At 44.9% G+C, this 12,667-nt stretch overlaps 1 protein-coding gene across 1 annotated transcript in view; it reads left to right on the forward strand.

Annotated features, from left to right (window-relative positions):
- Window positions 1-365: 365 nt before the first annotated feature.
- DLGAP1 (DLG associated protein 1) overlaps window positions 366-12,667 on the forward strand; it is an 888,408-nt gene continuing 876,106 nt past the window's right edge. The window contains exon 1 of the mRNA XM_042963009.1: window positions 366-577. The gene's annotated coding sequence lies outside the window, so the exon portion shown is untranslated. The remainder of the gene's footprint in view (window positions 578-12,667) is intronic.

The raw sequence follows: 12,667 nt of genomic DNA on the forward strand, positions 1-12,667 counted from the left end.
GTGTGAGTGCACTCGCCACCGGAAGGCTGAGCGGGCAGAGGCCGCAGGCCAAGAGCACGCTCCGGGAGAGGCCGGGCGCCTCCCCGCGGCCTCGGCGCACGTGCCTGGGCTGGGGCCAGGGCGAGTGGCCGCGCCGTAGTAGCTGGGGCGGGTGGGAGCGGCTGGCTCCGGGCCGCGGCCGCCGCCCGCCCGCCGGCTCCGGTGGTTGGGCGGAGGAAGCGCGGGACTCCTCCTCCCCACCGTATTAACATGCACCCAGGGGCGGGTGACCAGCCCAGCCTCGCCGCCCCAGCTCGCCGCGTCCCGGCGCTCAGCCTCCGCGCCAGAGGCGAGCGCTGCGCTCCGGGCGCCGCAATCCCGAGGACACGGCCTCTCCGACACCTCCGGCCCGGCGAAGTCGGCGGCAGCATCGGCGGGAGCGGTCGCAGCCGCCTCTGCTCCTCTCTCCGTTGCTTCCCGTCGCCTCGCTGAGACCCTGTCCGGGCCGCGGGGACACCCTTTTTCGTCCTCCCCCCGAGGCTCGTGGGACCGACGGACGGACGCAGGGATCCAGGGCCGGACTGCGGGCAGCGGCAAGGTAACGCCGGGCTGCGCTGCGGGGATGGGGCGTGCGCGCGTGGCGGCAGCAACCGGAGCCCGGGCCGCCGCCAACCACCGCGATCGCAGCGCGCTGGGTGTCTCTTGACCGCCGCGCGGTCGCCGCTCCTCTCGCCCGCGGAGGGACGATGGGCTGGGCTCCCTTGGCCCGCTTCTCCTTCGCCATCCGCCGCCTGGGGCGCACTCCCGGACCCCCTGGGGACCCCGGGAATCCAGGGGCCAGCGCGCCCCTCTCCGGGCTTGTGGTCCTGGCTACTCCCTCTTGGGGCCCGGGGAGGGGACGGATTTCTAATTGCGACAGGGTCCTGGAAGGGGGAGGGGAGAACACTAGTTCCCGTCATCTCCACCGGCCAAATTCACACCTCCCCCCGCCCCAACCCCCGGTGCACCTTGCAGGGGAGGAGGGGGCTGCTCACTGCAGGGGAGTTCTCGGCAGGCTCCTGGGTCGTTTGCCAGGCAAGTTGTTGCACTTGGGTTTTTAGGTGACATTTTGGCTTTGGTTGTGGAGAGAGCCTCCTCCCGTGTGTGTGTGTGTATGTGTGTGTGTGTGCGCGCGCGCGCGCGCGCGCGCGTAAGAGAGAAAGCCAGAGAAACAGAGACACAAAGAGAGACAGACAGAAGCCCGCAGGGGGAGAACGAGACACAGAAAGAGAGAGACACACACACAGAGGACGGGATTCAAGGGGGAGGTCACTGTAGAGTCGCCCCCCGCCCGCGGCCGAGGCCAGTTCCCGGCGAATCGCGTGGCCAACCTTGAGACGCGGTATTCAGTGAATTGAATGAGCGGGGCTGGAGCGGAGACCAAACCGGGACTTCTCCTCCGGGCTGGGAGAGATAACAAATTGCACTTTCATTGAGGGGCGGCTGCAGCTGCGGGAGGGACCTTCGGAGGGCCGCTGGGAGATGAAGACCCTGCATTCAGGACTCCGGCCGCGGCGCTCGCTCCTCGAGGAAGGCGAGCTGTCCCTGCTTCACCCGGTGGCCCCCGGGAAGCCGTGGGAAGCGGCGACCCGCTGTTCGGGTGCCCGCGCCCCGAGACACTGAGTGCCTGTACCGGAGCTCGGCTCGCGCCCTCGGCTCCCGGGCTCGCCTTCCTCCGGGCCACTAGCGCTGCGGAATTTTCTGTCTGAAAACCGGAGGGGGCGTGCGGAGGGGAGGGGGTATGAAGTGGCCAGAGGGCCGGGACAGGGACGCGGGTGGGTAGATGTTATTTCTTTTATGGACCCAGGCAGGACTCTATGTACACCCCTGACACAGTGAGCCTGGCTTGGGTTCCTGAGAGATCGATGCTCCCTGCCTCCCTTGGCATAACATGGGAAGTTATGGAATTACAAAGATGAAAGACATATAATTAAAGTAACAATTAAGAACAGATCTTTATCTTTTATGGTGTTCATGAATCATGAATGGCTTCGTAAAGTGAAGGATCGATCTGAGTTGTAGTCAGGCACTGGGATGAGGAATGTTTAGAGCTAGGAAAGCGATTTTAGGACCCAGTGCAAACATCTTGCCAATTTATTTTTACCAGGGAGGACCTAACTGCTTTTTGAATGTTATTTATAGCAGAATTTCAGTTTCAGGAAGCAACTTTCTATTGGCCAATGTAATTTTGCATCTATAGCAATAGTCGTTATTCCAACTTGGACGGAAATGACATAGAAGCAAGAAATGTTAGAAGTGTCTCAATTTACATAATGTCAAAAGGATAAAGTTTTCTTTTCTCAAATGTTTACAAAGGAGATTCAAAGCCATAAAACCACGTTGCATATATCTATGCAAAATATATGAAATTTAAGTGGTCAGGTCATAAAAATTACTCAGTTCAGAAAATTTATATTCTGGCATAAAGAGGAAATAGAGAATTTCATGGACTCTGATATCAGTAGCTGTGGTATTAATTTCCTTTGGATGTATCACTTCAGTTTAAAGTTGCAGCAGGTGAAGACACTGCTTTCCAATATTACAAGTTTCAGATCTAAAATCCCAGGACTGCTTTTGAAAAACAAAACAAAACTGACTCGCTGAAGAGAAAATGCTACTTGAATGAGAAAAGACTTGAGCATATTTGCAAATATAGGACATTAAAAAAATTATACCTGTCTTTCTATTTCTCTGTATGTTTCCATTAGGGTTTCTATTCTGTTTCCCAAGTGAAGTATCTTATTTCAAATATTATAGGCAACATAAATGTTGGCAAAATGAACTGGTTAAAATATTCCTTAAAAAGCTGTGAAGTGATTTTCTGACAAAACTCTTCAAATAACACATACGCAGTTGTGCTTTTGAGAGATAACACGTACATGAGTTTTCCCTATGGGGAATTTTCTTTAATTTCTCCTCCAACATAAATTGTATTCTGCCAGGACTAAAGCCTTGATGAAACATGTCAGTAATTATGGAAAGCAAGACCTTCTTCTCAAAATATTGCATACCCCATATAGAGAAATAGCCTAAAACTAAGCGGTGTTCTACTTTCTAAATCCTTCTAAGCTTAAATGTCCTTTGAATCAAACTTGGAAAGATGGGTTGCATGCATTTTGCTTTAACTCTGTTAGGCATGTGTGCCTTCATTCCATATAGCCAACTAGATTCATTATTTTTTTTGATATAAAATTAAAACTAGGAGGAGGGAAGCTGAGTTCATACTAATGACTCATTTAGAGATATGTAGCATGAGAATAGTTTCAGCTACAACTTCATTGAGGCAAGGGCCATATTCTTTGTATAGCAACTTCTGGAAACAAAAAAAAAATCAACATTCTGATTCCGGTTTCATATAATATTTTGAATTGAGAAAGAATCATCACATGCTATCCAAATGAGTGTTTTTATAGTGAAGTTTGTATGATAGACGCCAACTCCCATGATGCTGTCTTCTTGATTATTCCCACAATTAGCTCCACGCTTTATCAGACCAATTCTGTTCCCCGCAGAAGTTTTCCTTAGGAAGCATTCATCGAACTGGAGGATTTTTATGAAGAGTTCATCTCTATAGAAACCACACTTGCCTTTCTTTGCCTAATTTAAGGACACAATGCTGTTGTAAGTTCTTTTGTTTCTTTCCTCTTTTTCCTTGGTAATTATTTCCCCCCTGCTAAAGGAGCAGCACCAAGGAAAGCTGAAAGGCTACCCAGACTTTTCAGAAATCTCAACACGCCCCACCCCCTACCTCTCATATTTACTATCTATGCCTTGCGTATGTTGTATGTTGTTCGCTTAATGTGTTTTTCATTTTAAAGAAGCACAGTCACAAAAGACAGAAACACAATCACAAGAAGGCCCTTTTTCTAGCATTCTAAACATTTTTGTGCTGCTGAGATGCTTGGGGTTTCAAAAGCACTCCATGTCTTGTGCTGTCTTTTATTTCCAGAGGATCCTAAGAGCTTGTAATTCTCCATTTTCAAAGAAAGGGATCATTTCACTGCCCATTCCCCCCACCCTTAACTTTCTCCCTGCCTCCTTTTTATTTTTATTTTTTTTATGTTATTTATTTATTTATTTATTTATTTATTTATTTATTTATTTATTTTTGAGAGAGAGACAGACAGAGCAGGGTAGGAGTAGAGAGAGAGAGGGAGACACAGAATCTGAAGCTGGCTCCAGGCTCTAAGCTGTCAGCACAGAGCCCAGTGTGGGGCTCGAACTCGGGAGCCATGAGATCATGACCTGAACCGAAGTTGGAGGCGACTGAGCTACCCAGGTGCCCCTCCCTACCTCCTTTTGAAATCATGGGGAATTTGTAGCCTGGTTCCTGTTACTGCCCAATGGACCTGGCTTTCACAGATGTGTGGTCTTTCAGGAATTAGAGAGATGTTCCTTCTTCTACGACAGTCATTTGCTTTCGTCTATTAAACATCTGCTGATAACTCACTGCCTGACATACCGGGTATCAGTTCCTTTTCTTCTAACACATATTTGTTTTATGCAAAAAAAAATTTTTAATAGAAAATTAAATATTAAAAACGTGTATAACATACCATTAATACATAAAGCATTCGAGCGTTTATGTACATTTACTACACACACACACACACACACACACACACACATACGTACACACACACGAGGTTGGTATTGCATATGAATTGTGTTGACCCATCAATTTTATATTCTTCATTCTAGTGAATGGCAGGGGCCAGACAGCTGCTGTACCGGTGAGAAACTAGTTATTCTCTTCCTTTATGGAGTTAAACGTTGGTGTTCATTGTTTTCGCCTTCCCGTAGGAGTTCATGATTTGCAGGTAAGAAGTGCTATCCCGCTTCGGAAGACCAGCTCATGCACAGGAGGCCCTCTGGCCAACCAGCCGTAGATTTCTGGCCCAGATTCTTGGACCTTTTCTTGGGTAGATGAGAACCAGTGAAACTGGGATGTGATTGCCCCCCTTGGGGTTGTTGTGATGAGGGATCAGTGTTCTGGATCTGCTGTGCATCTTGGCTCACAACGAAACTGTTCATGTTTATATTCTCTTATCAGAGTTTGCTCACCCGATGTCACTGACAATTTCTAGATCCTCTCTCCACATGTTTTTGTTGGGTGTGCAAGCAGCGACACAAAAGCAAGCCACGGAGAGTGTAGTGTGGCGGTGTGTGAACTGCCAGATTTTCTTAGTATTCATCAGAGCAGGGGCTTATCGAAGCCCTGGATAAGCAATTAGGAAATGAGGGTTCCCGTTAGGGCCGGTTCCCTCCCCAGCTTGTGTGTCCCAGTCCGCACCCTCCCAGTCTGCACCGGGAGGGCTCAGAGACATTTAAATGGCTCCCTCAGGCAGCTTGTGGGGAGGTCTCTCTCTCTCTCTCTGGGCATGTTTCCAGCTCTGCCGCTTTGCTCTGTGACACGGTTTTGGCTAATTTGAAAACATCTGCTAGAGTAACTTCCCTTTTCATTCTACTCCTGGAGACCGTTTATTCGTATATGATGGGAGGACTGGCATTAATCTTTGCTCTGACCTCAAGATGACACCCTTTCTCTGGAGACCCTTCCTCCCTCAGTTTCAATTTCAGTGGAAACTCGGAGGGAAGTCTGTTTCTGGACTAGAAATCTCCCTGCTAGATATCACTGAGATTTCTTTACAAAACACACGCTGCAGTTTCAGAGGCAAATGGCATTTTGATCTTGTCTCAGACTTTGCAAACAACTATTCCATGCTATGATTCATCATACTACTCTAGTAAAAAGGCAATGCGTAGTCACTCCCTTGGAAGCTCTTTTCCCAGACATTAACCCAGAAGCAGAATAACCTTTCAGTCTTTCAAACAGGGATATTCTTTTCCGTTAGAGCCCAAGGGGTGGGGAGGTGGGAGTGGGGTAGGGGTGGGGAGGGACCGGACCTTGAAGCAGTAACATGTTTAGAAGTTGATTGTGTGAGCCCTTCCCTAGGCAATTTAGAGAATCGCTTGGTTCTATAGCTTCTGTGAAGCAGCATAAGATGTCCTTTCCCCACTCTCCCTGGCACACTGTTTCTTACATTATTTCCTCTTTCCGAGACCTCAGCTGAAAATTTAATTTAATCAGTGAGGCTCTCAAGTTGAATGCAGCTTTACCGCTTTATACTTTTCTTCTTTTCGCGGTCCTTTTCCAGTAAATAATGATGCTTTGACTTCTATGATTATCCCGTCAACTGTCTTCCCCACTGAACTGTGCATTCCATGGGATCAAGGACTAAATATGGCACTTCACCAAATGTCAGCAGGGCCCAGCACAGCCGCTGGCACTCAGTAAGTGGTCAGTAAACAGCAGTGAAGTGAATGAATTAATAAACCCATGAGGGGATGCGGATCTGTACTCTAACTGTGTAAGGACCAGAACCCTGAGGGTAGTATCATGTGGCTTTTAGAGGCCCCCCTGCAATCTGAGTCCTGCATTCTCTACTCTGATAACACCTGGAAGACACAGGCCTGATCCCAGCGTGGCCAACGTGTGCTGGGTTAGTTTTGTGCTGGTTTCCCAACCAGGGAAACTACAGTCTGCTGGAGAACTGAGGGAGGTCCTGAAGTAAGACAGGGATTAAGAAACAAAACAAATAACACAAAAACAAAACCTCCCATCCCCTACCCTTCTTCCCCTTTCTTACTTGAAATAAGCATATGAATAGCTTCACCCCCCCACCTGCCTATGCTTTGAGTGCCCCCCCTCCAAATGTAGCACTAGCTCTTTTCTTCCTGGCCACCCCAAAGGACTGAGCACTCCCTCCTATGTCTCTGTGGAATCTGGTACACATTTCGTAGTTTTGTATTTCATTGTCTGTTTATGTGCCTGTCCACCCCTAGGAGACCATAAGCTCAGAGACAATGGTGAGTGTAGGAGCCGCGTATGGAAGGACATTGAAAGACTGAATCAGACCACAAGGATGAGAGACCAATCTAGCAGGAAGAAGAGAAGTGGCTACAACCGACTTTCTTGCTTGTGCCTGATTTCTGTATATGTCCTTAGAACCTGCGTGGGGTGTGGCTCTCATTCATAGGTGATGCTGGAATCTGCCACTTAAAATTAGGTGGACTCACAGCCTTCTGAGTAGTTTCATGATTTTTTTTTTTTTAATACTAGTTTCTGGCCAGGCTTGTAGTATATTCCGTCCCACTCTGTGCTTCTGAGATCTTGAATGATGTGGTGAGGTGGGCCACCCTCGTGGATACGCTTAATCTGACACGTGACACCCTGCTTTCGATGCTCGATCCACTGTTCAGCCCTAAATGAGGAAAAGTAAGACTTAACACGGGCATGGCTCATGTTGCTACAAACTATGATGTGCAATAATTTCTCCAGATCTGTTTTTCTTTTATTGATGTTTTAAATTATCTTGCTTTGATGATAAGAATCCTAAGGGATGTAGATGGTCGATGTAGATCTTGGCATGGATATAGCCCCCGCATATGGGCAAACAGGCAAACAAAATTAGAATATCTCCTGTGTACTCATTAGCGTGCAGAATACAGAAGTGGAAACACTGTTCAAATCCTTGGGTGGCTTAAAATCTAATCCAGGGGATAAGAGTAACATGTAGAAAATAATTAGTAAGAACATGTTATAAAATCAAACTAAGGGCTCAAATGTCTGAGACCAGTCATACTTATCCTGGGCTTTTAAGGAATGACAAAACTCAACAAAGGACGGAATCATTGGATCCGTCTTCCTGGATGGGTAAGAGTTAAATGGAAGGGATGACTTTTCAGATAAGGCAAAAACATTTACAAAGACATGGAAATGCAAACCAACTTGGTGTATTCCTGGTTCAAGGAGATGCTTCTCTGCTCTGGCTCCTCTGATGCATTTGAATTAGACCTGGAGATGAATTTGATTGAGAAGGATGGAGAATGTTTAGAGTTGACAGGAACCTTGAAGGATTTGGAAGAGACAGTGATACAGAGAAGTGGCTGGCCTCTTAAACTGATGGAAGTAGGTCCGTCTAGCACCAGATGAGAACCGAGAGGAGGCTGTTGCATTAATTGGGGCATAAATGAAGGGAACCAGGTCTAAGGAAGTAACCATGGGAGAAAAGAAGACATGAAAAATATTTCGGAACAAATTTCAAGTACTATTTGACTCATTTCTCTTTTACCCTATACCTGTGTTGCAAACTATTGTTCAATTCTTTGTTGCTAATTACAGATTATTGTGAAATATTTTAGTAACACCAAAAAATTAAATATTAAAATAAACACCTATGTATTCACCCCCCTCCAGATGGTGAAACAAGTCATTACACGTACTGTTAATACTCCCAGAGTCCTCTTTCTCAAAGCATCTCTCCCCTCAATGGTACTCTCTATAGAGGCGTACCTCCAAGATACTGCAAGTTCGATTCCAGATCGAACTTTATCACAATAAAGTATCACAATAAAGCGAGTCAAATGAATTTTTTGGTTTCCCATTGCATTAAATTATGTTTACACTATGCTGTAGTCTATGAAGTGTGCCATAGAGTTATTTCTAAAATAGACACATATATGCGCACCTAAATAAAAAAAATACTTTATTAGTAAAAAAATACTAACTATATTCTGAGCGTCCAGCAAGTTGTAATGTTTTTGCTGGTGAAGGGTTTTGCCTTGATGTTGGGGCTGATGACTCATCAGGAAGGTTGGGGTGGCTGTGGCAATTTCTTAAAAGAAGACAGCGATGAGGGGGCCTGGGTGGCTCAGGTTGAGCGTCTGACTTTGGCTCAGGTCAGGATCCCATGGTTCATGGGTTCGAGCCCCGCATCCAGCTCTGTGCTATCAGCTCAGAGCCTGCTTCAGATCCTCTGTCTCCTTCTCTCTCTGCCCCTTTCCCGCTCGCTCTCTCTCCCTCCCTCAAAAATAAGTTAACATTAAAAATATTGTTTTTAAAAAGAAGACAATGAAGTTTGCCACATTGATTGACTGCCTCCTTTCACTTGAAAGCTTAGAGGTGGTTGTAAGGTTGTTAACTTTCCTAATTTCAATACTGTTGTGTCTCAGGGAATAGGAAAGCCCAAGGAGAGAGACAGGGATTGCCTGGTCGGTGGAGGAATCAGAACACACGATGTTGATGGATCAAGTTCATCATCTTGTATGTGTATGGTTCATGGTGCCCCGGAACAATTACAAAGTGATGGCACAGATCACTGATCACGGATCACCATAACAAATATAATAATAATGAAATGGTTGAAATATGGCGAGAATTACCAAAATGGGACACAGAGACCTGAAGTGAGCAAATGTCGTTGGAAAAATGGTGCCCAAAGATTTGCGTAACGCAGGGTTGCCACAGACCTTCAATTTGTAAAAAAAAAATGCGATAAGTGAAGTGCAATAAAACAGCATATGCCTGTACGGAATTTTTGTTTTTATCATTCGCATGCATTTCCTTATGCTTTGCTATGTATGTGTGTATTTTAGCAATATAGTCTCGCTTTGCTGTTTGTAAACGATATAAATAGTAAATTGCTCTGTAGTCTTTTTCACCTTACTTTAATGGATTAGTGTTTTGTGGATATATGTAGATCCTATTTAGTCATTTCTACTGCAGTGTGGTATTCCGTTGCATAATATATCATGTTTAATGTATCAGTCTTCTGTCAGTGGGCAGTCAGGGTATTTTCCAACAAGGCTGCCGTGAACATTCATATATAAACATGTCTTGTGCTAACAAAGGAGACTTTCCTTAGCATATCTCCTTAGGAGTGGAATTATGGAAGGGTGGGATTTGTGCCCTCACCTTTAGTGGGTGCCAAATTACCAAAAAAGTATTTAACTCTTTATACTCCCATCGGCAATCTAGAAGAGCCCCCTTTCCCTCATGTCTTTGCCAGTATTTGGTGATCCATTTTATTTTTTGCCAGGATTATGAATGTGAAATGATGGCTCCTTGTAGTTTAAACGTGTTGCTTCCTGACCGACTGTTAGTAATGTTGACTATTTCTTTCCTCTGTTGATTACCATTCAGATCTCTTCGGAATGCTTATTCATACATGCTGTCCATTCTCCCACAGCTTTAAAAAAGAGGTTATTGATTTGTAAGAGTTATTTATATATTCTGAATACCAGAGTTTTTCTGTTATCGGCATTTCAGCAATCTTCTCCCCACTGGTGGCTTGTCTTTTCATTTTTATGATGTCTTTGGGCGAAAAGATTATTTTATTTTATGTTAAATTCCAGTGTAACTAACCATGTTCTATTAATTTAACATGTGCGATATAGCGATTCAACAATTCGATACATTACTCAGTCCTCACCATGATAAGTGTACTCTAAGTGCCCTTCACCTATTTCATCCACCCCCCCCCTCCCTCTCCTTTGGCATCACCATTTCTCCATAATTAGGAGTCTGATTGTTTGCTCTCTTTTCCTTTGTTCCGTTTCTTAAATTCCACATATGAGTGAAACCATGTGGTATTTGTCTTTCTCTGACTGACTTACTTCACTTAACGTTATACCCTCTAGGTCCATCCATGTTGTTGCAAATGACAATGTTTCACTCTTTTTTTTTTTTTTTTTTATGGCTAGTATTTCACTGTGTATATATGCCACATCTTTATCCATTATCTATGGATGGACGCTTGGCTTGCTTCCATACCTTGGCTATTGTAAATAATGCTGCAGTAAACATAGGGGTGCATATTGCCTTTCAAATTAGTGTTTTTGTATTCTTTGGGATAAGTACCCAGCAGTGCAATTGCTGGATCATATGGTAATTCTATTTTTGATCTTTAAAGGACTCTCCATACTGTTTCTCACGGAAGCTGCACCAGTTCGCATGCCCACCAACAGTGCCTGGGGGTTCCTTTTTATCCACATTCTTGCCAACACTTGTTGTTTCTTATCTTCTTGATTTTAGCATTCTGACAGGTGGGAGGCGATATCTCCATGCGGTTTCGATTTGCATTTCCCAAATAAGTCAGGTTGAGCATCTTATCATCTGTCTGTTGGCCCTTGAAAATCATCTTTTAATTGGTTATTTATTTTTTATTTAAAACAAATTGTTTATTTATTCATTTTGAAAGTCGGGGCACCTGAGTGGCTCAGCGAGTTAAGCGTCTGACTTCGGTTCAGGTCATGGTCTGGCGGTCTGTGAGTTCGAGCCCTGCTTCGGGCTCTTTGCTGACAGCTCAGAGCCTGGAACCTGCTGCAGATTCTGTGTCCCTCTCTCATTCTGCACCTCCCCTGCTCATGCTCTGGCTCTCAAAAATAAATAAATGTTAAAAAAATATTTATTTTGAGAGAGAGAGAGGGACAGAGAGAGAAGGAGAGAATCCCAAGCAGGCTCTATGCTGTCAGCATGGAGCCCGATGAGGGGCTCGATCTCACAAACCGTGAGATCATGAGCTGAGCTGAAATCAAGAGTTGGACGCTTAACCAACTGAGCCACCAGGCGCCCAAAAAAATCTTTTTAAAATTTAAAATCGATGCAGTTTTTATTGTTTATGGTATAGATAAGATATCTTGTTTAAGAAATCTTTTCCAATTCTGAAGTGATAAAGGCATCATCCTTTCATATCTTATAAACTGTTAAAGTTTTATTTTCTCGTTTAGTTCTTTAAGACTTTCTTATCAATGGTCATTTTATTTTTTTTTATTTTATGTTTTTTAAAGATTCCTTTATTTATTTTATTTATTTTTTGAGAGAGAGAGAGAGCAAACTGGGGAGGGGCAGAGAGAGAGGGACAGAGGATCTGAAGCAGGCTCCAGGCTCTGAGCTGTCAGCACAGAGCCCGTCGTGGGGCTCGAACTCACCAACAGTGAGATCATGACCTGAGCCGAAGTCGGAGGCTCAACCAACTGAGCCACCCAGGTGCCCCTCAATGGTCATTTTATAAAGCCTTTTATTATGTTACAAATTTGGGCAAGACATATGACTTCTTTTTGGTCTTAATTTCTTCCTGATGAAACGAAAGTTTGGAGTAGTTGTGTTGTGTGAATTCTGCGGATGCTGCTTGACTTTAGGGCTTCATCATTTTATGCGTGGGATACACAGAAATCTCCTAATGGCACTTCTTGTCTGCAGGGTCTCCTTCTGATTACACCTGGATCTGGGCTGACTTTTCAAAGAACAGTCAAAGTCTTTGTGAGGCTCCTCAGACTTTGTCCTTGAGACCACGAGGACGGCAGTCACGTCCCTTTGCACTGGCCTGCATCCCGTAGATCTGAGCACAAACCAGGACCACGGTTGGCTGTCAGACACGTGGGTGGGATGAATGCCAGACACACAGCGGGCTCCCTTCATTGCTTAGCTCCATTTCTTAACCAGCCCCTTACATGGAACCTCCTTTCTGCTATAGCCACCCCTACTTGTCAGGACTGGGCCATTCTGGCCATTCTCTCCTCTTTATTTCTTTTCATGTATTTTGAATTCTGTCTACTTGACAGATTCTCCTAGGGCTAGGACGAGGAAAGTCAAGGATTCTTTCCCCTTTCATGTCCTTCTAGATAGTTTGAATGTTTTACCACAGGCAGGGATTTCTTTTAAGATGGTTGTTTCAAAGCCCTCTATCCTGGAAGGCTGGTCAAATCTCACCTCTCACATGAAATGTTTTATTATTTTATTTTATCATTTATTTTATTTTATTTTATTTATTTTATTTTATTTGGAATTATTTATTTATTTTCAGAG

The sequence above is a fragment of the Panthera tigris genome, chromosome D3 (genome assembly GCF_018350195.1).
Source record: "Panthera tigris isolate Pti1 chromosome D3, P.tigris_Pti1_mat1.1, whole genome shotgun sequence".
Lineage (NCBI taxonomy): Eukaryota > Metazoa > Chordata > Mammalia > Carnivora > Felidae > Panthera > Panthera tigris.